The 22,888-nt window shown below is 57.7% G+C and overlaps 1 long non-coding RNA gene across 1 annotated transcript; it reads right to left on the bottom strand.

Annotated features, from left to right (window-relative positions):
- Positions 1 to 680: 680 nt before the first annotated feature.
- LOC132387268 (uncharacterized) lies at positions 681 to 19,523 on the bottom strand. Its single transcript, XR_009509844.1, has 2 exons — positions 15,148 to 19,523; positions 681 to 853 (listed from the first exon to the last, which is right to left on the bottom strand). It is a non-coding gene; the product is annotated as an uncharacterized LOC132387268 (long non-coding RNA).
- Between the last annotated feature and the right edge of the window lie 3,365 nt (positions 19,524 to 22,888).

Here is a 22,888-nt window from a genome sequence, read left to right as displayed (position 1 = left end):
GACCCAGGGACACGGAGACTGGAACTGTGCACGGTGCTCCCGGTGTGGGTCTGATCCAGGGAGACGGAGACTGGAACTGAGCACGGTGCTCCCGGTGTGGGTCTGACCCAGGGACACGGAGACTGGAACTGAGCATGGTGCTCCCGGTGTGGGTCTGACACAGGGACACGGAGACTGGAATTGTGCACGGTGCTCCCGGTGTGGTCTGACCCAGGGATACGGAGACTGGAACTGTGCACGGAGCTCCCGGTGTGGGTCTGACCCAGGGACATGGAGACTTTAACTGTGTAGGGTGCTCTGGGTGTGCATCTGACACAGGGACACGGAGACTGGAACTGAGCACGGTGCTCCCGGTGTGGTTCTGACCCAGGGATACGGAGACTGGAACTGTGCACGGTGCTCCCGGTGTGGGTCTGACCCAGGGATACGGAGACTGGAACTGAGCACGGTGCTCCCGGTGTGGGTCTGACCCAGGGACACGGAGACTGGAACTGTGCACGGTGCTCCCGGTGTGGGTCTGACCCAGGGACACGGAGACTGGAACTGTGCACGGTGCTCCCGGTGTGGGTCTGACCCAGGGACACGGAGACTGGAACTGTGCACGGTGCTCCCGGTGTGGGTCTGACCCAGGGATACGGAGACTGGAACTCAGGGATATCAAACCCATGAAGCAAAGTCTGTTCATGTAGAAATTATATTTATTAAAGTTCATCCCGTGACATTTCTCAGGTCACACTTCACAATTATCCAGGATTAATGGAACTGCAGTAGGGACGTTGGGATTGTTCCACAGAGGGATGATCCATGTCACCACAGTGAGGTTTGTGCGTTTCCGAACTAATTGGTCAGACTCCTGCAAACACACAATAAGAATAGGAAAAGTGAAATTAACGACTTGCTCCAATTGTTACACTCCCGGGGTTAGACACAGAGTAAATTTCCCTCCACACCGTCCCATCACACACTCCCAGGGTCAGACACAGAGTGAATCTCCCTCCACACCGTCCCATCACACACTCCCGGGGTCAGACACAGAGTGAATCTCCCTCCACACCGTCCCATCACACACTCCCAGGGTCAGACACAGAGTGAATCTCCCTCCACACCGTCCAATCAAACACTCCCCGGGTCAGACACAGAGTGACTCTCCCTCCACACCGTCCCATCACACACTCCCCGGGTCAGACACAGAGTGAATCTCCCTCCACACCGTCCCATCACACACTCCCGGGGTTAGACACAGAGTGAATCTCCCTCCACACCGTCCCATCACACACTCCCAGGGTCAGACACAGAGTGAATCTCCCTCCACACCGTCCCATCACACACTCCCAGGGTCAGACACAGAGTGAATCTCCCTCCACACCGTCCCATCACACACTCCCATGGTCAGACACAGAGTAAATCTCCCTCCACACCGTCCCATCTCACACTCCTATGGTCAGACACAGAGTGAATCTCCCTCCACACCGTCCCATCACACACTCCCGGGGTCAGACACAGAGTGAATCTCCCTCCACACCGTCTCGTCACACACTCCCGGGGTCAGACACAGAGTGAATCTCCCTCCACACTGTCCCATCACACACTCCTGGGGTCAGACACAGAGTGTATCTCCCTCCACACCGTCCCATCACACACTCCCAGGGTCAGACACAGAGTGAATCTCCCTCCACACCGTCCGATCACACACTCCCGGGGTCAGACACAGAGTGAATCTCCCTCCACACCGTCCCATCACACACTCCTGGTGTCAGACACAGAATGAATCTTCCTCCACACCGTCCCATCACACACTCCCGGGGTCAGACACAGAGTGAATCTCCCTCCACACCGTCCCATCACACACTCCCGGGGTCAGACACAGAATGAATCTTCCTCCACACCGTCCCATCACACACTCCCGGGGTCAGACACAGAGTGAATCTCCCTCCACACCGTCCCATCACACACTCCCGGGGTCAGACACAGAGTGAATCTCCCTCCACTCCGTCCCATCACACACTCCCAGGGTCAGACACAGAGTGAATCTTCCTCCACACCGTCCCATCACACACTCCTGGGGTCAGACACAGAGTGAATCTCCCTCCACACCGTCCCATCACACACTCCTGGGGTCAGACACAGAGTGAATCTCCCTCCACACCGTCCCATCACACACTCCCATGGTCAGACACAGAGTAAATCTCCCTCCACACCGTCCCATCTCACACTCCCATGGTTAGACACAGAGTGAATCTCCCTCCACACCGTCCCATCACACACTCCCGGGGTCAGACACAGAATGAATCTTCCTCCACACAGTCCCATCACACACTCCCGGGGTCAGACACAGAGTGAATCTCCCTCCACACCGTCCCATCACACACTCCCGGGGTCAGACACAGAATGAATCTTCCTCCACACCGTCCCATCACACACTCCCGGGGTCAGACACAGAGTGAATCTCCCTCCACACCGTCCCATCACACACTCCCGGGGTCAGACACAGAGTGAATCTCCCTCCACACCGTCCCATCACACACTCCCGGGGTCAGACACAGAGTGAATCTCCCTCCACACCGTCCCATCACACACTCCCGGGGTCAGACACAGAGTGAATCTCCCTCCACTCCGTCCCATCACACACTCCCAGGGTCAGACACAGAGTGAATCTTCCTCCACACCGTCCCATCACACACTCCTGGGGTCAGACACAGAGTGAATCTCCCTCCACACCGTCCCATCACACACTCCTGGGGTCAGACACAGAGTGAATCTCACTCCACTCCGTCCCATCACACACTCCTGGGGTCAGACACAGAGTGAATCTCCCTCCACACCGTCCCATCACACACTCCCATGGTCAGACACAGAGTAAATCTCCCTCCACACCGTCCCATCTCACACTCCCATGGTCAGACACAGAGTGAATCTCCCTCCACACCGTCCCATCACACACTCCCGGGGTCAGACACAGAATGAATCTTCCTCCACACCGTCCCATTACACACTCCCGGGGTCAGACACAGAGTGAATCTCCCTCCACACCGTCCCATCACACTCTCCCAGGGTCAGACACAGAGTAAATCTCCCTCCACACCGTCCCATCACACACTCCCGGGGTCAGACACAGAGTGAATCTCCCTCCACACCGTCCCATCACACACTCCCGGGGTCAGACACAGAGTGAATCTCCCTCCACTCCGTCCCATCACACACTCCCGGGGTCAGACACAGAGTGAATCTTCCTCCACACCGTCCCATCACACACTCCCGGGGTCAGACACAGAGTGAATCTCCCTCCACACCGTCCCAGCACACGCTCCCAGGGTCAGACACAGAGTGAATCTCCCTCCACACCGTCCCATCACACACTCCCAGGGTCAGACACAGAGTGAATCTCCCTCCACACCGTCCCATCACACACTCCCGGGGTTAGACACAGAGTAAATCTCCCTCCACACCGTCCCATCACACACTCCCAGGGTCAGACACAGAGTGAATCTCCCTCCACACCGTCCCATCACACACTCCCAGGGTCAGACACAGAGTGAATCTCCCTCCACACCGTCCCATCACACACTCCCGGGGTTAGACACAGAGTAAATCTCCCTCCACACCGTCCCATCACACACTCCCAGGGTCAGACACAGAGTGAATCTCCCTCCACACCGTCCCATCACACACTCCCGGGGTCAGACACAGAGTGAATCTCCCTCCACACTGACCCATCACACTCTCCCGGGGTTAGACACAGAGTAAATCTCCCTCCACACCGTCCCATCACACACTCCCGGGGTCAGACACAGAATGAATCTTCCTCCACACCGTCCCATCACACACTCCCGAGGTCAGACACAGAGTGAATCTCCCTCCACACCGTCCCATCACACACTCCCGGGGTCAGACACAGAATGAATCTTCCTCCACACCGTCCCATCACACACTCCCGGGGTCAGACACAGAGTGAATCTCCCTCCACACCGTCCCATCACACACTCCCGGGGTCAGACACAGAGTGAATCTCCCTCCACTCCGTCCCATCACACACTCCCAGGGTCAGACACAGAGTGAATCTTCCTCCACACCGTCCCATCACACACTCCTGGGGTCAGACACAGAGTGAATCTCCCTCCACACCATCCCATCACACACTCCTGGGGTCAGACACAGAGTGAATCTCACTCCACTCCGTCCCATCACACACTCCTGGGGTCAGACACAGAGTGAATCTCCCTCCACACCGTCCCATCACACACTCCCATGGTCAGACACAGAGTAAATCTCCCTCCACACCGTCCCATCTCACACTCCCATGGTCAGACACAGAGTGAATCTCCCTCCACACCGTCCCATCACACACTCCCGGGGTCAGACACAGAGTGAATCTCCCTCCACACCGTCCCATCACACACTCCCGGGGTCAGACACAGAGTGAATCTCCCTCCACTCCGTCCCATCACACACTCCCAGGGTCAGACACAGAGTGAATCTTCCTCCACACCGTCCCATCACACACTCCTGGGGTCAGACACAGAGTGAATCTCCCTCCACACCGTCCCATCACACACTCCTGGGGTCAGACACAGAGTGAATCTCACTCCACTCCGTCCCATCACACACTCCTGGGGTCAGACACAGAGTGAATCTCCCTCCACACCGTCCCATCACACACTCCCATGGTCAGACACAGAGTAAATCTCCCTCCACACCGTCCCATCTCACACTCCCATGGTCAGACACAGAGTGAATCTCCCTCCACACCGTCCCATCACACACTCCCGGGGTCAGACACAGAATGAATCTTCCTCCACACCGTCCCATTACACACTCCCGGGGTCAGACACAGAGTGAATCTCCCTCCACACCGTCCCATCACACACTCCCGGGGTCAGACACAGAATGAATCTTCCTCCACACCGTCCCATCACACACTCCCGGGGTCAGACACAGAGTGAATCTCCCTCCACACCGTCCCATCACACACTCCCGGGGTCAGACACAGAGTGAATCTCCCTCCACTCCGTCCCATCACACACTCCCGGGGTCAGACACAGAGTGGAGCTGTTCTGATGGCGCTGGGAGAAATCGGGGAAAAACTACTTTATGAAGGTCTTGAATGGCTTGGAAATTGGTTTCCAACGTCCCTTGAACTTCTAAGTGAGCGGCTGGTTTAGAGTGGAAGCTTCGTTTGGAATTTTTCTGCCAGTTTGGACGGGGTTCGTTTACGGCTTCGAACTGCGTAGCACTCTGCTGTGGCGGCTGGCAACTCGCCGTGAAGCAGTTTTCGCTCCCAAAACCGGAGGCAAACGACGTTGTTTGTCCCCACTGACATCGGGGCAACCTCCTTCCATCTCTATCGTCGGGATTCTCGTTCGGTGTTGGAGCCGAACCGTCGTTTGGGACGTCTCGACCTCTCACGGCCTGGAAGTTTCTACAGGACTAACGGAGCCTTTCCTGGCGTTGGAATTTCTGGCACGGAGCCAGCAAGGTACCGTCGAGTACAAACTTTTCCCACCAGTTACTCAACTCACTCCGAGACTTTATAACCAGCACCACTGTATCATTCTCGGTTCGGACACACAAGTAACATGCCGGACCAGTCTGCGGGGAGTCGCAGGCCTGCGGGGAGTTATGCAAAGGCGGCTGCCTCTCCGGCCTCGGACAACGCCCTGTTTCGGACGGTGAAAGTTGAACGCGGGGTGCAATGTATTTTGCGAACTGGAACTACCCTGGAAAAGTGCGCGGAGGCCATGGAGGACTTGTTGGGGAGAGATGGTGTTTTGGCCGCTGAGAAGGAGTTCGGGAAGGCGGTGTTTTACCTGAGGAATGATGAGTTGGTGCATCGGGCCCTCAGTAGAGGGATCACGGTGGAGAACATCTTTTTACAGATGGAGCTAGTGACGGCTCCCACACAACGCATCGTCCTCGGTCACGTACGGCCTTTCATCCCCAACGAGGACCTGCTTCCCGCATTGGCCCGCTTGGGGCAAGTACGGTCAGAGATAACTGCCGTCAGGCACAAATTCAGGAGGCGCACCCTCCGGACCGTAATCTCTTTCCGGCGACAGGTATTCATGAAACTGGAAAGGGAGGATGAAGTTGAGGGCCGGTTTACTGTCCGGCACGTGGGGGTAGATTATCAGGGGTATTGGAGCTCTGAGCGCCCACGGTGCCATGCGTGCGGGGAGGTGGGGCACTTTCGGAGGGGCTGTCCTAGCGCCCGAAAACCCAGAGAGTCCACTTCGGGAACCAGTGCCCCAGCTACCTCTGCCCCTGATCCCATCCCTGCTCCAACACCTGTGCCGACCCCTGCTCCTGCCCCTGACCCTGTCTCTAACCCTGCCCCTATTCCTACGTCTGCTCCTACCCCTGTGGTTCAGGCGGGTGATCCTGGGGCTACGTGTGGGGAGGTTCAGGCGAGGGACGGGGTGGAGTCCGGGCGGGGCGAGAAAGCGAGGAAGAAGTCGAAACACGTGAAGAAGTCGGCCCCCGAGACCGCAGAGCTCACGCCCATTTGCCCTGAGGTGGAGGGGGAGACTCGGGGAAGCGTACGGTTGGACGGGGCGATAGGAGCGGAGAGCACCGCGCTGTCGGTGGATTCCGCAGCTGTGTGCTCCTCCGGCTTGAAGAGGAGATGGGATTGTTCCCCCAAGAGGGCAGAGAATGCAGATGAGGGGGAGTCCCAGAAAGGGGTGGGGATCCGGGTGGGAGTTGTGTCTAACCCTGAATCCCCAGATGTAGACACCAGTCCTGGGGTGGGTAGTGTGGTTGTGCGTGAAGCTAGTACTGGGCCTGTTTGCACGCCTAAAACAGACCTGGAGCCCTCCACCCAGGACTTAGCAGTCAGCGCCTCCCTGGAGGCAAATGTATTAAGTCGTACAGGTGGAGAGGAGACCAGGTTCTCTCACGGTCAGCATCAGGCTGCCAGTGAATCCATTGGGCCAGAGCTGCTGGGGTCCCCTTCATGCCTGTCTCCTGGGGAGGGTGATGTAACCTGCATGCCGACCCCATCGACTAATGGCCTGCAGGGAGTCCCTTGGGATTTTCCCTCCATCGTCGCAACTGTGGGTAAGACTGCTGCGACGGTGGAGCGGGAAGGTATGGGGGAGGTACCCACTGTGCAGTGTAGGTTACAGGGGCAGCCACCTTATACACCACCTGAGGAGGACGGTGGGGGATCTGTCTGCAGTGAGGGGTTGGAGGGGGATTCATTTGACAGCGAGACAATGGACATCCTCACCCCTCCAGAGAAGTCCCCATTGATACCTGTGGAGGAGATCAGAGAGTTTATTCACTCCTCCGTTGGTGCAAAGCATCGGCCTAAACTAGCCTCGCTTCGCTGGCCTAGCATGCCGAGGCTGGTGAAGTCCCTGAGGGTCATCCTCAGACGGAAGGGGAAGGGGAAGAGGAATGCAGTGTCGGGGAATGACAGACGGCAGCTGAAATCCTTCCTGGATGACCTGGTGCGGGACATCAGGATGAAAAGCAGCCTCGCTCCTTCGGGAGATGGTGGGTCACAGGGTAGCGATGGTAGCAGTCGGGCCCGGAAAGCAAAGGATATTCTCGGTTTTCTTCGGGAGAGTGCGGCTGAGGGCGCCATCGCTCTCAGTGGGAAGGGGACTGGTGCTGAGGCCTAGTGTGCTCCCGACATGAAGCTTACCATAGCTAGTCTCAATGTAAACGGTAGCAGGGGCTCTCTCCGCAGGTATAACAATCTCTCAGTCCTCAGGGACGGGAGATACGCGGTGAGTTTCCTGCAGGAAACCCATACCACCCCGGGGGACGAGTCCGCTTGGCTCCTGGAGTGGCAGGGCGGGGTCTACATGAGTCACCTTAGCTCCAACTCTAGTGGGGTGGCGATCCTGTTGGCCCCAACCTTCCGGCCAGAAATCGTAGGAGTCCAAGATGTTGTGCCCGGCCGTCTGCTCCACCTGGCTGTGCGCCTGGATGGAGTACCGTTACATTTTATCAACGTGTACGCTCCGAGGCGCGGGGTGATGCAGACGCGCCTATTCTGTCAGCTGTCCACCTTGCTGAGTTCCATCGACCCGGGGGACTGCGTCATCCTCGGGGGAGACTTCAACTGTACCCTCGAGGTGGAGGACCGCTTGGGCCTCCAACGCGACCCGGCATCAGCGAAAAAGTTAAAGGAGCTAGTCGGCTCCTTTGACTTGGTGGACAGCTGGCGGAATCTTCACCCCGACTCTAGCGCCTTCTCCAGAAGATCGAGAGAGGGGGGTTCCCGGATAGACCGCCTGTATATCTCTCGGGCTTATGTCTCCCGCGTGTCGGCGTCCTCCATGCGGCCGGTGTCGTGCTCGGATCATCACCTTGTGTGGATGGAATTTACTCCTCTGCACCCTCGGGTGGGATCCGGGTATTGGCACTTTAACAACCGGCTGCTGGAGGACAGCCGATTCCGGGATTCATTCCGAGCGTTCTGGGCCACCTGGAGAGAGAGACGGAGAGAGTTCTGCTCCCTACGGCTGTGGTGGGATGTGGGCAAGGCCCACATCCGGTTTTTATGTCGGGAGTACACTAGGGGGTCGACAAAGAGGCGGGACTCTGAGATTGAGCGGCTTGAGAGAGCGTTGCTTGACCTGGAGACCCGTCTTGGTTCGACCGGTGGAGACCATCAAACGTGGCAGGAATACCAGGAGAAGAAGGACGCTCTCAGGAAACTGCAGCTTCAGCAGTCCCGAGGTGCGTATGTGAGGTCGCGGATCCAAATGCTGCAAGATTTGGACCGCGGCTCACCCTTCTTCTACTCGTTGGAGAAGTGGCGGGGAGTTCAAAAGCAGCTGGTGGAGCTACTGGCTGCTGATGGCTCCTCCATCACGGATCCTGACGAAATTATCGAAGAAGTCCGCACTTTCTATCGGTCCTTATTCTCACCGGATCCGTCAAATGCGGGGGCGAGCACTGAGGTCTGGGAAGATTTGCCAAAGGTCAGCCCTGATGACGCAGCGCGTCTGGACGCCTCCCTGACTGGGGAGGAGCTGTCTGCTGCCCTTCGGCAACTCCGGAGGGGTAAATCCCCTGGCTTAGATGGTCTGAGTGTGGAGTTTTATCAGGCTTTTTGGGATGTCCTGGGGGTCGATTACAGCCTTGTTCTAGGGGAGAGCCTAGCCACCGGGGAATTGCCCCTCTCATGGCGGAGAGCTGTCGTGGTCCTGCTGCCCAAGAAGGGAGACCTTCGCCTGCTAAAGGACTGGCGCCCGGTCTCCCTCTTGTGCGCGGACTACAAGATCTTCGCCCGGGCAATGGCCAACCGTCCTGGTTCAGTATTGAGACAGGTGATTCATCCTGACCAATCTTACACAGTCCCGGGCCGCTCCATCCAGGACAATGTCCACCCAGTACGGGACCTGATCCACCTGTACCAGGAGACTGGGACCCCGGCAGCGTTTCTTTCTCTTGACCAGGAGAAGGCGTTTGACCGGGTAGACCACAGTTTCCTGGTGGGCACTCTGCAGGCCTTTGGGCTCGGACCACACTTTGTGGCCCGGGTTCGGCTCCTCTACTCTGCCGCAGAGTGCCTTGTTAAGGTCAATGGATCACTGGCAGCACCCATTCCCTTCAGGAGAGGAGTACGTCAGGGATGCCCCATGTCCGGTCAATTGTACGCGATCTGTGTCGAGCCATTCCTGAGCCTCCTACGGCGAAGGCTGACAGGTCTGGTTCTGCGTGAACCGGACATGGAGGTCGTCCTCTCGGCCTACGCCGATGATGTACTCCTCATGATGACAGATCCCAATGACCTGCGGAGGATGCGCGAGTGCCAAGACATTTTCTCGGCAGCATCCTCCGCCAGGATCAACTGGGCGAAATGTTCCGGACTCTTAGTGGGTCAGTGGCAGGTGGACTCCCTGCCGGAGGAGATGAGAGCTTTTGAGTGGAGTACTCGGCGTCTCCTCTATCTGGGAGTCTACCTGAGTCCTTCTGGGGAGACCTGGCTGGCGAACTGGCAGGACCTGGAGATGAAAGTCATGGCCCGGCTGGGGCGCTGGTCAGGCCTTCTCAGGGTGCTTTCCTATCGAGGCAGGGTGGTGGTCATAAACCAGCTGGTGGCCTCCATGTTGTGGTATCAGATGGTCACCTTGGCCCCTCCTGCCCCGTTTGTTGCAAGACTGCAGAGGAAATTAGTGGACTTCTTCTGGGGCAACAGGAAACACTGGGTCTCTGCAGCGGTCTTGAGTCTCCCAGTGGGAGAGGGCGGACAGTCGCTGGTGTGCGTCCGAACGCAGCTGGCGGCTCTCCGCCTCAGGACTCTGCAGAGATTCCTGTACGCCGAGCACCCTCCCAGGTGGCACGTGTTGGCGACTTTCTTCCTCCGGAGGGGCTGCTGTCTTCATGAAGACATGCGGCTACCACCGGCGGGTGTCAGCCGTACTGCTTTGCGGAGTCTGCCCGGCTTCTATCAGGACCTACTGAGAGTCTGGAACATGGTCGCCTCAGGCCGGGAATCCCCTCCTCAGGCGGAGGGCGGGGTCCTGGCCGGCCCTTGCCCTACCTCAGTGGCTGTCGGTGCGGCTCAGTTGTGTGGACCGACTCAGGCCGAGCTGCTGGTCGGGCCCAGACCCCGCAATCTTCTCCGGGAGCCGTGTCCGCACAACTTGAGCCGTCTCTCATCGATACCCACAGTCCTATTCAGGGATGCAAGTAGGAGGTATCTGTATGGGCTGCTACTCCACATCCTCCACTTCCTTGCCCTTGTACACCGTCCCGACACGCCATGGCGGTCGGTCCTTCCACCCAGAGGTGAGGAGGGTCCCCACTGGAAGTCCCTTTACGCCGGGGTTCTTCCCATGCACCTGGGGGATCTCGGCTGGAGGGTACTGCATAGGGCAGTGCCCTGCAATAAGTTTTTCAGTTTGTACATGGACTTCCCACCCGCATGCCACTTCTGCGGGCTGGAGGAGACCGTGTACCACATGTACATGGAGTGTGTGAGGCTGCAGCCTCTTTTTGCATGTTTGCGTGGGCTGCTTCTCGCCTTCTGGCTGCATTTTAGTCCCACCCTGTTTATATATGGTCATCCAGTAAGGAAGGGGGCATGGAGGGATGAGGATGTCCTGGTCAACTTGCTCCTGGGGCTGGCGAAATCCGCCATCCGAGGGTCTTGGAAACGGGTGGCGGGAGGATCTCCCCGGGCAGACTGCCTGGCAATGTTTAGGGGGTATGTTCGTGCTCGGGTAACAATTGAAAAGGATCACGCGCAGTCCACAGTGGCCTTGGAGGAGTTTCGAGACCGTTGGGCTCCGCGGGGTGTAACTGCCATCGTGGATAGAGATGGCAACATTCTGGTGTAATGTCTATTGTCTATTTGTAGTGCAGTAATTGTGTTTGCCACTGTTTTGTATATATTGTATAGCACCGAAATATGTAATAAAGGATTTTGTAATAAAAAAAAAAGGGGTCAGACACAGAGTGAATCTCCCTCCACACCGTCCCATCACACACTCCTGGGGTCAGACACAGAGTGAATCTCACTCCACTCCGTCCCATCACACACTCCTGGGGTCAGACACAGAGTGAATCTCCCTCCACACTGTGCCATCACAGACTCCCAGGGACAGACACAGAGTGAATCTTCCTCCACACCATCCCATCACACACTCCTGGGGTCAGACACAGAGTGAATCTCCCTCCACACCGTCCCATCACACACTCCCATGGTCAGACAAGAGTGAATCTCACTCCACACCGTCCCATCAAACACTCCCGGGGTCAGACACAGAGTGAATCTCCCTCCACACCGTCTCGTCACACACTCCCGGGGTCAGACACAGAATGAATCTTCCTCCACACCGTCCCATCACACACTCCCGGGGTCAGACACAGAGTGAATCTCCCTCCACACCGTCCCATCACACACTCCCGGGGTCAGACACAGAATGAATCTTCCTCCACACCGTCCCATCACACACTCCCGGGGTCAGACACAGAGTGAATCTCCCTCCACACCGTCCCATCACACACTCCCGGGGTCAGACACAGAGTGAATCTCCCTCCACTCCGTCCCATCACACACTCCCAGGGTCAGACACAGAGTGAATCTTCCTCCACACCGTCCCATCACACACTCCTGGGGTCAGACACAGAGTGAATCTCCCTCCACACCGTCCCATCACACACTCCTGGGGTCAGACACAGAGTGAATCTCACTCCACTCCGTCCCATCACACACTCCTGGGGTCAGACACAGAGTGAATCTCCCTCCACACCGTCCCATCACACACTCCCATGGTCAGACACAGAGTAAATCTCCCTCCACACCGTCCCATCTCACACTCCCATGGTCAGACACAGAGTGAATCTCCCTCCACACCGTCCCATCACACACTCCCGGGGTCAGACACAGAATGAATCTTCCTCCACACCGTCCCATCACACACTCCCGGGGTCAGACACAGAGTGAATCTCCCTCCACACCGTCCCATCACACACTCCCGGGGTCAGACACAGAGTGAATCTCCCTCCACACCGACCCATCACACACTCCCGGGGTCAGACACAGAGTGAATCTCACTCCACACCGTCCCATCACACTCTCCCAGGGTCAGACACAGAGTAAATCTCCCTCCACACCGTCCCATCACACTCTCCCGGGGTTAGACACAGAGTAAATCTCCATCCACACCGTCCCATCACACACTCCCAGGGTCAGACACAGAGTGAATCTCCCTCCACACCGTCCCATCACACACTCCCATGGTCAGACACAGAGTAAATCTCCCTCCACACCGTCCCATCTCACACTCCCATGGTCAGACACAGAGTGAATCTCCCTCCACACCGTCCCATCACACACTCCCGGGGTCAGACACAGAGTGAATCTCCCTCCACACCGTCTCGTCACACACTCCCGGGGTCAGACACAGAATGAATCTTCCTCCACACCGTCCCATCACACACTCCCGGGGTCAGACACAGAGTGAATCTCCCTCCACACTGACCCATCACACTCTCCCGGGGTTAGACACAGAGTAAATCTCCCTCCACACCGTCCCATCACACACTCCTGGGGTCAGACACAGAGTGAATCTCACTCCACTCCGTCCCATCACACACTCCTGGGGTCAGACACAGAGTGAATCTCCCTCCACACCGTCCCATCACACACTCCCATGGTCAGACACAGAGTGAATCTCCCTCCACACCGTCCCATCACACACTCCCGGGGTCAGACACAGAATGAATCTTCCTCCACACCGTCCCATCACACACTCCCGGGGTCAGACACAGAGTGAATCTCCCTCCATACCGTCCCATCACACACTCCCGGGGTCAGACACAGAATGAATCTTCCTCCACACCGTCCCATCACACACTCCCGGGGTCAGACACAGAGTGAATCTCCCTCCACACCGTCCCATCACACACTCCCGGGGTCAGACACAGAGTGAATCTCCCTCCACACCGTCCCATCACACACTCCCGGGGTCAGACACAGAATGAATCTTCCTCCACACCGTCCCATCACACACTCCCGGGGTCAGACACAGAGTGAATCTCCCTCCACACTGTCCCATCACACACTCCCGGGGTCAGACACAGAGTGAATCTCCCTCCACACCGTCCCATCACACACTCCCGGGGTCAGACACAGAGTGAATCTCCCTCCACTCCGTCCCATCACACACTCCCAGGGTCAGACACAGAGTGAATCTTCCTCCACACCGTCCCATCACACACTCCTGGGGTCAGACACAGAGTGAATCTCACTCCACTCCGTCCCATCACACACTCCTGGGGTCAGACACAGAGTGAATCTCCCTCCACACTGTGCCATCACAGACTCCCAGGGGCAGACACAGAGTGAATCTTCCTCCACACCATCCCATCACACACTCCCATGGTCAGACACAGAGTGAATCTCACTCCACACCGTCCCATCACACACTCCCGGGGTCAGACACAGAGTGAATCTCCCTCCACACAGTCCCATCACACACTCCCGGGGTCAGACACAGAGTGAATCTCCCTCCACACCGACCCATCACACACTCCCGGGGTCAGACACAGAGTGAATCTCACTCCACACCGTCCCATCACACTCTCCCAGGGTCAGACACAGAGTGAATCTCCCTCCACACCGTCCCATCACACACTCCCGGGGTCAGACACAGAGTGAATCTCCCTCCACACCGTCCCATCACACACTCCTGGGGTCAGACACAGAGTGAATCTCACTCCACACCGTCCCATCACACACTCCCGGGGTCAGACACAGAGTGAATCTCCCTCCACTCCGTCCCATCACACACTCCTGGGGTCAGACACAGAGTGAATCTCACTCCACACCGTCCCATCACACACTCCTGGGGTCAGACACAGAGTGAATCATCCTCCACACCGTCCCATCACACACTGCCTGGGTCAGACGTAGAGTGAATCTCCCTCCACACAGTCCCATCACAGAATCCCAGGGTCAGACACAGAGTGAATCTCCCTCCACACCGTCCCATCACACACTCCCAGGGTCAGACATAGAGTGAAGCTCCCATCACACACTGCCAGAGTCAGACACAGAGGGCATCTACCTACTCAGCATCCCATCACTCACTGCCTGGGTCAGACACAGAGTGAAACTCCCATCACACACTGCCAGAGTCAGACACAGAATAAAACTCTCTCCACACTGTCCCATCACGCACTCCCGGGGTCAGACACAGAGTGAAACTACCTCCAGACTGTCCCATCACACACTCCCCGGTTCAGACACAGAGTGAATCTCCCTCCACACCGTCCGATCACACACTCCCAGGGTCAGACACAGAGTGAATCTCCCTCCACACCGTCCGATCACACACTCCCAGGGTCAGACACAGAAGGAATCTCCCTCGACACCGTCCCATCAGACAATCCCAGGGTCAGACACAGAGTGAATCTCCCTCGACCGTCCCACCCCATACACCCAGGTCAGACAGAGTGAATCTCCCTCCACACTGCCCCATCACACACTCCCGGGGTCAGACACAGAGTGAATCTCCATCCACACTGCCCCATCACACAATCCCTGCGTGAGACACTGATTGAAGCTCCCATCACACACGGCCAGAGTCAGACACAGAATAAAACTATCTCCACACTGTCCCATCACACACTCCCGGGGTCAGACACAGTGTGAATCTCCTTGTATACTATACTGACTCACACCTTATATCCGGCCGATCTCTCTGAGCTTCTCGACGAGTTGTTCCACGGACTCGACCTTGGCGCCGGCTGTTCGCTGTGGGGGCTCCTCGATGCTGAGAGCCTCCAGTTTCCCGGCAGCCTCTACACCCAGTTCCTGCAGAGTCAACCTGTCAATCTTCTTCTTCTTGGCTTTCTGTGGGTCAGACAGGGGTTTAGTGTGGGAGGAGACAGAGGGAGGGTCAGAGTGGGGATGAGTGGGTCTGACAGGGGTTTAGTGTGGGAGGAGACAGAGGGAGGGTGATGGGGAGTGATGGACGGAATGGGTCAGACAGGGGTTTAGTGTGGGAGGAGACAGAGGGAGGGTGAGAGTGATGGACGGAGTGGGTCAGACAGGGGTTTAGTGTGGGAGGAGACAGAGGGAGGGTGAGAGTGATGATGAGTGGGTCAGACAGAAGTTTAGTGTGGGAGGAGACAGAGGGAGGGTGATGGGGAGTGATGGACGGAATGGGTCAGACAGGGGTTTAGTGTGGGAGGAGACAGAGGGAGGGTGAGAGTGGGGATGAGTGGGTCAGACAGGGGTTTAGTGTGGGACGAGACAGAGGGAGGGTGAGAGTGGGGATGAGTGGGTCAGACAGGGGTTTAGTGTGGGAGGAGACAGAGGGAGGGTGAGTGAGGATGAGTGGGTCAGACAGGGGCTTAGTGTGGGAGGAGACAGAGGGAGGGTGAGAGTGGGGATGAGTGTGTCAGACAGGGGTTTAGTGTGGGAGGAGACAGAGGGAGGGTGAGAGTGGGGATGAGTGGATCAGACAGGGGTTTAGTGTGGGAGGAGACAGAGGGAGGGTGAGAGTGGGGATGAGTGTGTCAGACAGGGGTTTAGTGTGGGAGGAGACAGAGGGAGGGTGAGAGTGGGGATGATTGGGTCAGACAGGGGTTTAGTGTGGGAGGAAACAGAGGGAGGGTGAGAGTGCGGATGAGTGGGTCAGACAGGGGTTTAATGTGGGAGGAGACAGAGGGAGGGTGAGAGTGGGGATGAGTGGGTCAGACAGGGGTTTAGTGTGGGAGGAGACAGAGGGAGGGTGAGTGAGGATGAGTGGGTCAGACAGAGGTTTAGTGTGGGAGGAGACAGAGGGAGGGTGAGAGTGGGGATGAGTGGGTCAGACAGGGGTTTAGTGTGGGAGGAGACAGAGGGAGGGTGAGAGTGGGGATGAGTGGGTCAGACAGGGGTTTAGTGTGGGAGGAGACAGAGGGAGGGTGAGTAAGGATGAGTGGGTCAGACAGAGGTTTAGTGTGGGAGGAGACAGAGGGAGGGTGAGAGTGGGGATGAGTGGGTCAGACAGGGGTTTAGTGTGGGAGGAGACAGAGGGAGGGTGAGAGTGAGGATGAGTGGGTCAGACAGGGGTTTAGTGTGGGAGGAGACAGAGGGAGGGTGAGAGTGGGGATGAGTGGGTCAGACAGGGGTTTAGTGTGGGAGGAGACAGAGGGAGGGTGAGAGTGGGGATGTGTGGGTCAGACAGGGGTTTAGTGTGGGAGGAGACAGAGGGAGGGTGAGAGTGAGGATGAGTGGGTCAGACAGGGGTTTAGTGTGGGAGGAGACAGAGGGAGGGTGAGAGTGGGGATGAGTGGGTCAGACAGGGGTTTAGTGTGGGAGGAGACAGAGGGAGGGTGAGAGTGGGGATGAGTGGGTCAGACAGGGGTTTAGTGTGGGAGGAGACAGAGGGAGGGTGAGAGTGGGGATGAGTGGGTCAGACAGGGGTTTAGTGTGGGAGGAGACAGAGGGAGGGTGAGAGTGGGGATGAGTGGGTCAGACAGGGGTTCAGTGTGGGAGGAGACAGAGGGAGGGTGAGAGTGGGGATGAGTGGGTCTGACAGGGATTTAGTGTGGGAGGAGACAGAGGGAGGGTGAGAGTGGGGATGAGTGGGTCAGACAGGGGTTTAGTGTGGGAGGAGACAGAGGGAGGGTGAGAGTGAGGATGAGTGGGTCAGACAGGGGTTTAATGTGGGAGGAGACAGAGGGAGGGTGAGAGTGGGGATGAGTGGGTCAGACAGGGGTTTAATGTGGGAGGAGACAGAGGGAGGGTGAGAGTGGGGATGAGTGGGTCAGACAGGGGTTTAGTGTGGGAGGAGACAGAGGGAGGGTGAGAGTGAGGATGAGTGGGTCAGACAGGGGTTTAGTGTGGGAGGAGACAGAGGGAGGGTGAGAGTGGGGATGAGTGGGTCAGACAGGGGTTTAGTGTGGGAGGAGACAGAGGGAGGGTGAGAGTGAGGATGAGTGGGTCAGACAGGGGTTTAGTGTGGGAGGAGACAGAGGGAGGGTGAGAGTGCAGATGAGTGGGTCAGACAGGGGTTTAGTGTGGGAGGAGACAGAGGGAGGGTGAGAGTGGGGATGAGTGGGTCAGATAGGGGTTTAATGTGGGAGGAGACAGAGGGAGGGTGAGAGTGAGGATGTGTGGGTCAGACAGGGGTTTAGTCTGGGAGGAGACAGAGGGAGGGTGAGAGTGGGGATGAGTGGGTCAGACAGGGGTTTAGTGTGGGAGGAGACAGAGGGAGGGTGACGGGGAGTGATGGACGGAGTTGGTCAGACAGGGGTTTAGTGTGGGAGGAGACAGAGGGAGGGTGAGTGAGGATGAGTGGGTCAGACAGGGGTTTAGTGTGGGAGGAGACAGAGGGAGGGTGAGAGTGGGGATGAGTGGGTTAGACAGGGGTTTAGTGTGGGAGGAGACAGAGGGAGGGTGAGAGTGAGGATGAGTGGGTCAGACAGGGGTTTAGTGTGGGAGGAGACAGAGGGAGGGTGAGAGTGAGGATGAGTGGGTCAGACAGGGGTTTAGTGTGAGAGGAGACAGAGGGAGGGTGAGAGTGATGGACGGAGTGGGTCAGACAGGGGTTTAGTGTGGGAGGAGACAGAGGGAGGGTGAGAGTGGGGATGAGTGGGTCAGACAGGGGTTTAGTGTGGGAGGAGACAGAGGGAGGGTGCGAGTGAGGATGAGTGGGTCAGACAGGGGTTTAGTGTGGGAGGAGACAGAGGGAGGGTGAGAGTGGGGATGACTGGGTCAGACAGGGGTTTAGTGTGGGAGGAGACAGAGGGAAGGTGAGAGTGAGGATGAGTGGGTCAGACAGGGGTTTAGTGTGGGAGGAGACAGAGGGAGGGTGAGAGTGGGGATGAGTGGGTCAGACAGGGGTTTAGTGTGGGAGGAGACAGAGGGAGGGTGAGAATGGGGATGAGTGGGTCAGACAGGGGTTTAGTGTGAGAGGAGACAGAGGGAGGGTGAGAGTGGGGATGAGTGGGTCAGACAGGGGTTTAGTGTGGGAGGAGACAGAGGGAGGGTGAGAGTGATGGACAGAGTGGGTCAGACAGGGGTTTAGTGTGGGAGGAGACAGAGGGAGGGTGAGAGTGGGGATGAGTGGGTCAGACAGGGGTTTAGTGTGGGAGGAGACAGAGGGAGGGTGAGAGTGAGGATGAGTGGGTCAGACAGGGGTTTAGTGTGGGAGGAGACAGAGGGAGGGTGAGAGTGGGGATGAGTGGGTCTGGGGTTTAGTGTGGGAGGAGACAGAGGGAGGGTGAGAGTGGGGATGAGTGGGTCAGACAGGGGTTTAGTGTGGGAGGAGACAGAGGGAGGGTGAGTGAGGATGAGTGGGTCAGACAGGGGTTTAGTGTGGGAGGAGACAGAGGGAGGGTGAGAGTGGGGATGAGTGGGTATGACGGGTTTAGTGTGGGAGGAGACAGAGGGAGGGTGAGAGTGGGGATGAGTGGGTCAGACAGGGGTTTAGTGTGGGAGGAGACAGAGGGAGGGTGAGAGTGATGGACGGAGTGGGTCAGACAGGGGTTTAGTGTGGGAGGAGACAGAGGGAGGGTGAGAGTGGGGATGAGTGGGTCAGACAGGGGTTTAGTGTGGGAGGAGACGGAGGGAGGGTGAGAGTGGGGATGAGTGGGTCAGACAGTGCTTTAGTGTGGGAGGAGACAGAGGGAGGGTGAGAGAGGGGATGAGTGGGTCAGACAGGGGTTTAGTGTGGGAGGAGACGGAGGGAGGGTGAGAGTGGGGATGAGTAGGTCAGACAGGGGTTTAGTGTGGGAGGAGACGGAGGGAGGGTGAGAGTGGGGATGAGTGGGTCAGACAGGGGTTTAGTGTGGGAGGAGACAGAGGGAGGGTGAGAGTGGGGATGAGTGGGTCAGAAACGGGTTTAGTGTGGGAGGAGACAGAGGGAGGGTGAGAGTGGGGATGAGTGGGTGAGACATTGCTTTAGTGTGGGAGGAGACAGAGGGAGGGTGAGAGTGGGGATGAGTGGGTCAGACAGGGGTTTAGTGTGGGAGGAGACGGAGGGAGGGTGAGAGTGGGGATGAGTGGGTCAGACAGGGGTTTAGTGTGGGAGGAGACGGAGGGAGGGTGAGAGTGGGGATGAGTAGGTCAGACAGGGGTTTAGTGTGGGAGGAGACGGAGGGAGGGTGAGAGTGGGGATGAGTGGGTCAGACAGGGGTTTAGTGTGGGAGGAGACAGAGGGAGGGTGAGAGTGGGGATGAGTGGGTCAGACACGGGTTTAGTGTGGGAGGAGACAGAGGGAGGGTGAGAGTGATGGACGGAGTGGGTCAGACAGAGGTTTAGTGTGGGAGGAGACAGAGGGAGGGTGAGAGTGATGGACGGAGTGGGTCAGACAGGGGTTTAGTGTGGGAGGAGACAGAGGGAGGGTGAGAGTGGGGATGAGTGGGTCAGACATGGGTTTATTGTGGGAGGAGACAGAGGGAGGGTGAGAGTGGGGATGAGTAGGTCAGACAGGGGTTTAGTGTGGGAGGAGACGGAGGGAGGGTGAGAGTGGGGATGAGTGGGTCAGACGGGTTTATTGAGGGAGGAGACATAGGGAGGGTGAGAGTGGGGATGAGTAGGTCAGACAGGGGTTTAGTGTGGGAGGAGACGGAGGGAGGGTGAGAGTGGGGTTGAGTGGGTCAGACAGGGGTTTAGTGTGGGAGGAGACAGAGGGAGGGTGAGAGTGAGGATGAGTGGGTCAGACAGGGGTTTAGTGTGGGAGGAGACAGAGGGAGGGTGAGAGTGAGGATGAGTGGGTCAGACAGGGGTTTAGTGTGACAGGAGACCGAGGGAGGGTGACGGGGAGTGAGGATGAGTGGGTCAGACAGGGGTTTAGTGTGGGAGGAGACAGAGGGAGGGTGAGAGTGGGGATGAGTGGGTCAGACAGGGGTTTAGTGTGGGAGGAGACAGAGGGAGGGTGAGAGTGGGGATGAGTGGGTCAGACAGGGGTTCAGTGTGGGAGGAGAGAGGGAGGGTGAGAGTGAGGATGAGTGGGTCAGACAGGGGTTTAGTGTGGGAGGAGACAGAGGGAGGGTGAGAGTGGGGATGAGTGGGTCAGACAGGGGTTTAATGTGGGAGGAGAGAGGGAGGGTGAGAGTGAGGATGAGTGGGTCAGACAGGGGTTTAGTGTGGGAGGAGACAGAGGGAGGGTGAGAGTGGGGATGAGTGGGTCAGACAGGGGTTTAATGTGGGAGGAGACAGAGGGAGGGTGAGAGTGAGGATGTGTGGGTCAGACAGGGGTTTAGTGTGGGAGGAGACAGAGGGAGGGTGAGAGTGGGGATGAGTGGGTCAGACAGGGGTTTAGTGTGGGAGGAGACAGAGGGAGGGTGAGAGTGGGGATGAGTGGGTCAGACAGGGGTTTAGTGTGGGAGGAGACGGAGGGAGGGTGAGAGTGGGGATGAGTGGGTCAGACAGGGGTTTAGTGTGGGAGGAGACAGAGGGAGGGTGAGAGTGAGGATGAGTGGGTCAGACAGGGGTTTAGTGTGGGAGAAGACAGAGGGAGGGTGAGAGTGGGGATGAGTGGGTCAGACAGGGGTTCAGTGTGGGAGGAGAGAGGGAGGGTGAGAGTGTGGATGAGTGGGTCAGACAGGGGTTTAGTGTGGGAGGAGACAGAGGGAGGGTGAGAGTGGGGATGAGTGGGTCAGACAGGGGTTAAATGTGGGAGGAGACAGAGGGAGGGTGAGAGTGAGGATGTGTGGGTCAGACAGGGGTTTAGTGTGGGAGGAGACAGAGGGAGGGTGAGAGTGGGGATGAGTGGGTCAGACAGGGGTTTAGTGTGGGAGGAGACAGAGGGAGGGTGAGAGTGGGGATGAGTGGGTCAGACAGGGGTTTAGTGTGGGAGGAGACAGAGGGAGGGTGAGAGTGGGGATGAGTGGGTCAGACAGGGGTTTAGTGTGGGAGGAGACAGAGGGAGGGTAAGAGTGGGGATGAGTGGGTCAGACAGGGGTTTAATGTGGGAGGAGACAGAGGGAGGGTGAGAGTGAGGATGTGTGTGTCAGACAGGGGTTTAGTGTGGGAGGAGACAGAGGGAGGGTGAGAGTGGGGATGAGTGGGTCAGACAGGGGTTTAGTGTGGGAGGAGACAGAGGGAGGGTGAGAGTGGGGATGAGTGGGTCAGACAGGGGTTTAGTGTGGGAGGAGACAGAGGGAGGGTGAGAGTGATGGACGGAGTGGGTCAGACGGGGGTTTAGTGTGAGAGGAGACAGAGGGAGGGTGAGAGTGCTGGACGGAGTGGGTCAGACAGGGGTTTAGTGTGGGAGGAGACAGAGGGAGGGTGACGGGGAGTGAGGATGAGTGGGTCAGACGGGGGTTTAGTGTGAGAGGAGACAGAGGGAGGGTGACGGGGAGTGAGGATGAGTGGGTCAGACGGGGGTTTAGTGTGAGAGGAGACAGAGGGAGGGTGACGGGGAGTGAGGATGAGTGGGTCAGACGGCGGATTAGTGTGAGAGGAGACAGAGGGAGGGTGACGGGGAGTGAGGATGAGTGGGTCAGACGGGGGTTTAGTGTGAGAGGAGACAGAGGGAGGGTGACGGGGAGTGAGGATGAGTGGGTCAGACAGGGGTTTAGTGTGGGAGGAGACAGAGGGAGGGTGACGGGGAGTGAGGATGAGTGGGTCAGACAGGGGTTTAGTGTGGGAGGAGACAGAGGGAGGGTGAGAGTGAGGATGAGTGGGTCAGACAGGGGTTTAGTGTGGGAGGAGACAGAGGGAGGGTGAGAGTGAGGATGAGTGGGTCAGACAGGGGTTTAGTGTGACAGGAGACAGAGGGAGGGTGACGGGGAGTGAGGATGAGTGGGTCCGACAGGGGTTTAGTGTGGGAGGAGACAGAGGGAGGGTGACGGGGAGTGAGGATGAGTGGGTCAGACAGGGGTTTAGTGTGGGAGGAGACAGAGGGAGGGTGACGGGGAGTGAGGATGAGTGGGTCAGACAGGGGTTTAGTGTGGGAGGAGACAGAGGGAGGGTGAGAGTGGGGATGAGTGGGTCAGACAGGGGTTTAGTGTGGGAGGAGACAGAGGGAGGGTGACGGGGAGTGAGGATGAGTGGGTCAGACAGGGGTTTAGTGTGGGAGGAGACAGAGGGAGGGTGAGAGTGGGGATGAGTGGGTCAGACAGGGGTTTAGTGTGGGAGGAGACAGAGGGAGGGTGAGAGTGGGGATGAGTGGGTCAGACAGGGGTTTAGTGTGGGAGGAGACAGAGGGAGGGTGAGAGTGGGGATGAGTGGGTCAGACAGGGGTTTAGTGTGAGAGGAGACAGAGGGAGGGTGAGAGTGGGGATGCGTGGGTCAGACAGGGGTTTAGTGTGGGAGGAGACAGAGGGAGGGTGAGAGTGATGGACGGAGTGGGTCAGACAGGGGTTTAGTGTGAGAGGAGACAGAGGGAGGGTGAGAGTGGGGATGAGTGGGTCAGACAGGGGTTTAGTGTGGGAGCAGACAGAGGGAGGGTGAGAGTGGGGATGTGTGGGTCAGACAGGGGTT

The sequence above is a fragment of the Hypanus sabinus genome, unplaced genomic scaffold, assembly GCF_030144855.1.
Source record: "Hypanus sabinus isolate sHypSab1 unplaced genomic scaffold, sHypSab1.hap1 scaffold_1676, whole genome shotgun sequence".
Lineage (NCBI taxonomy): Eukaryota > Metazoa > Chordata > Chondrichthyes > Myliobatiformes > Dasyatidae > Hypanus > Hypanus sabinus.
The sequence above is the reverse complement of the archived record's forward strand: the minus strand, read 5'-3'. Positions and strand labels throughout refer to the sequence as shown.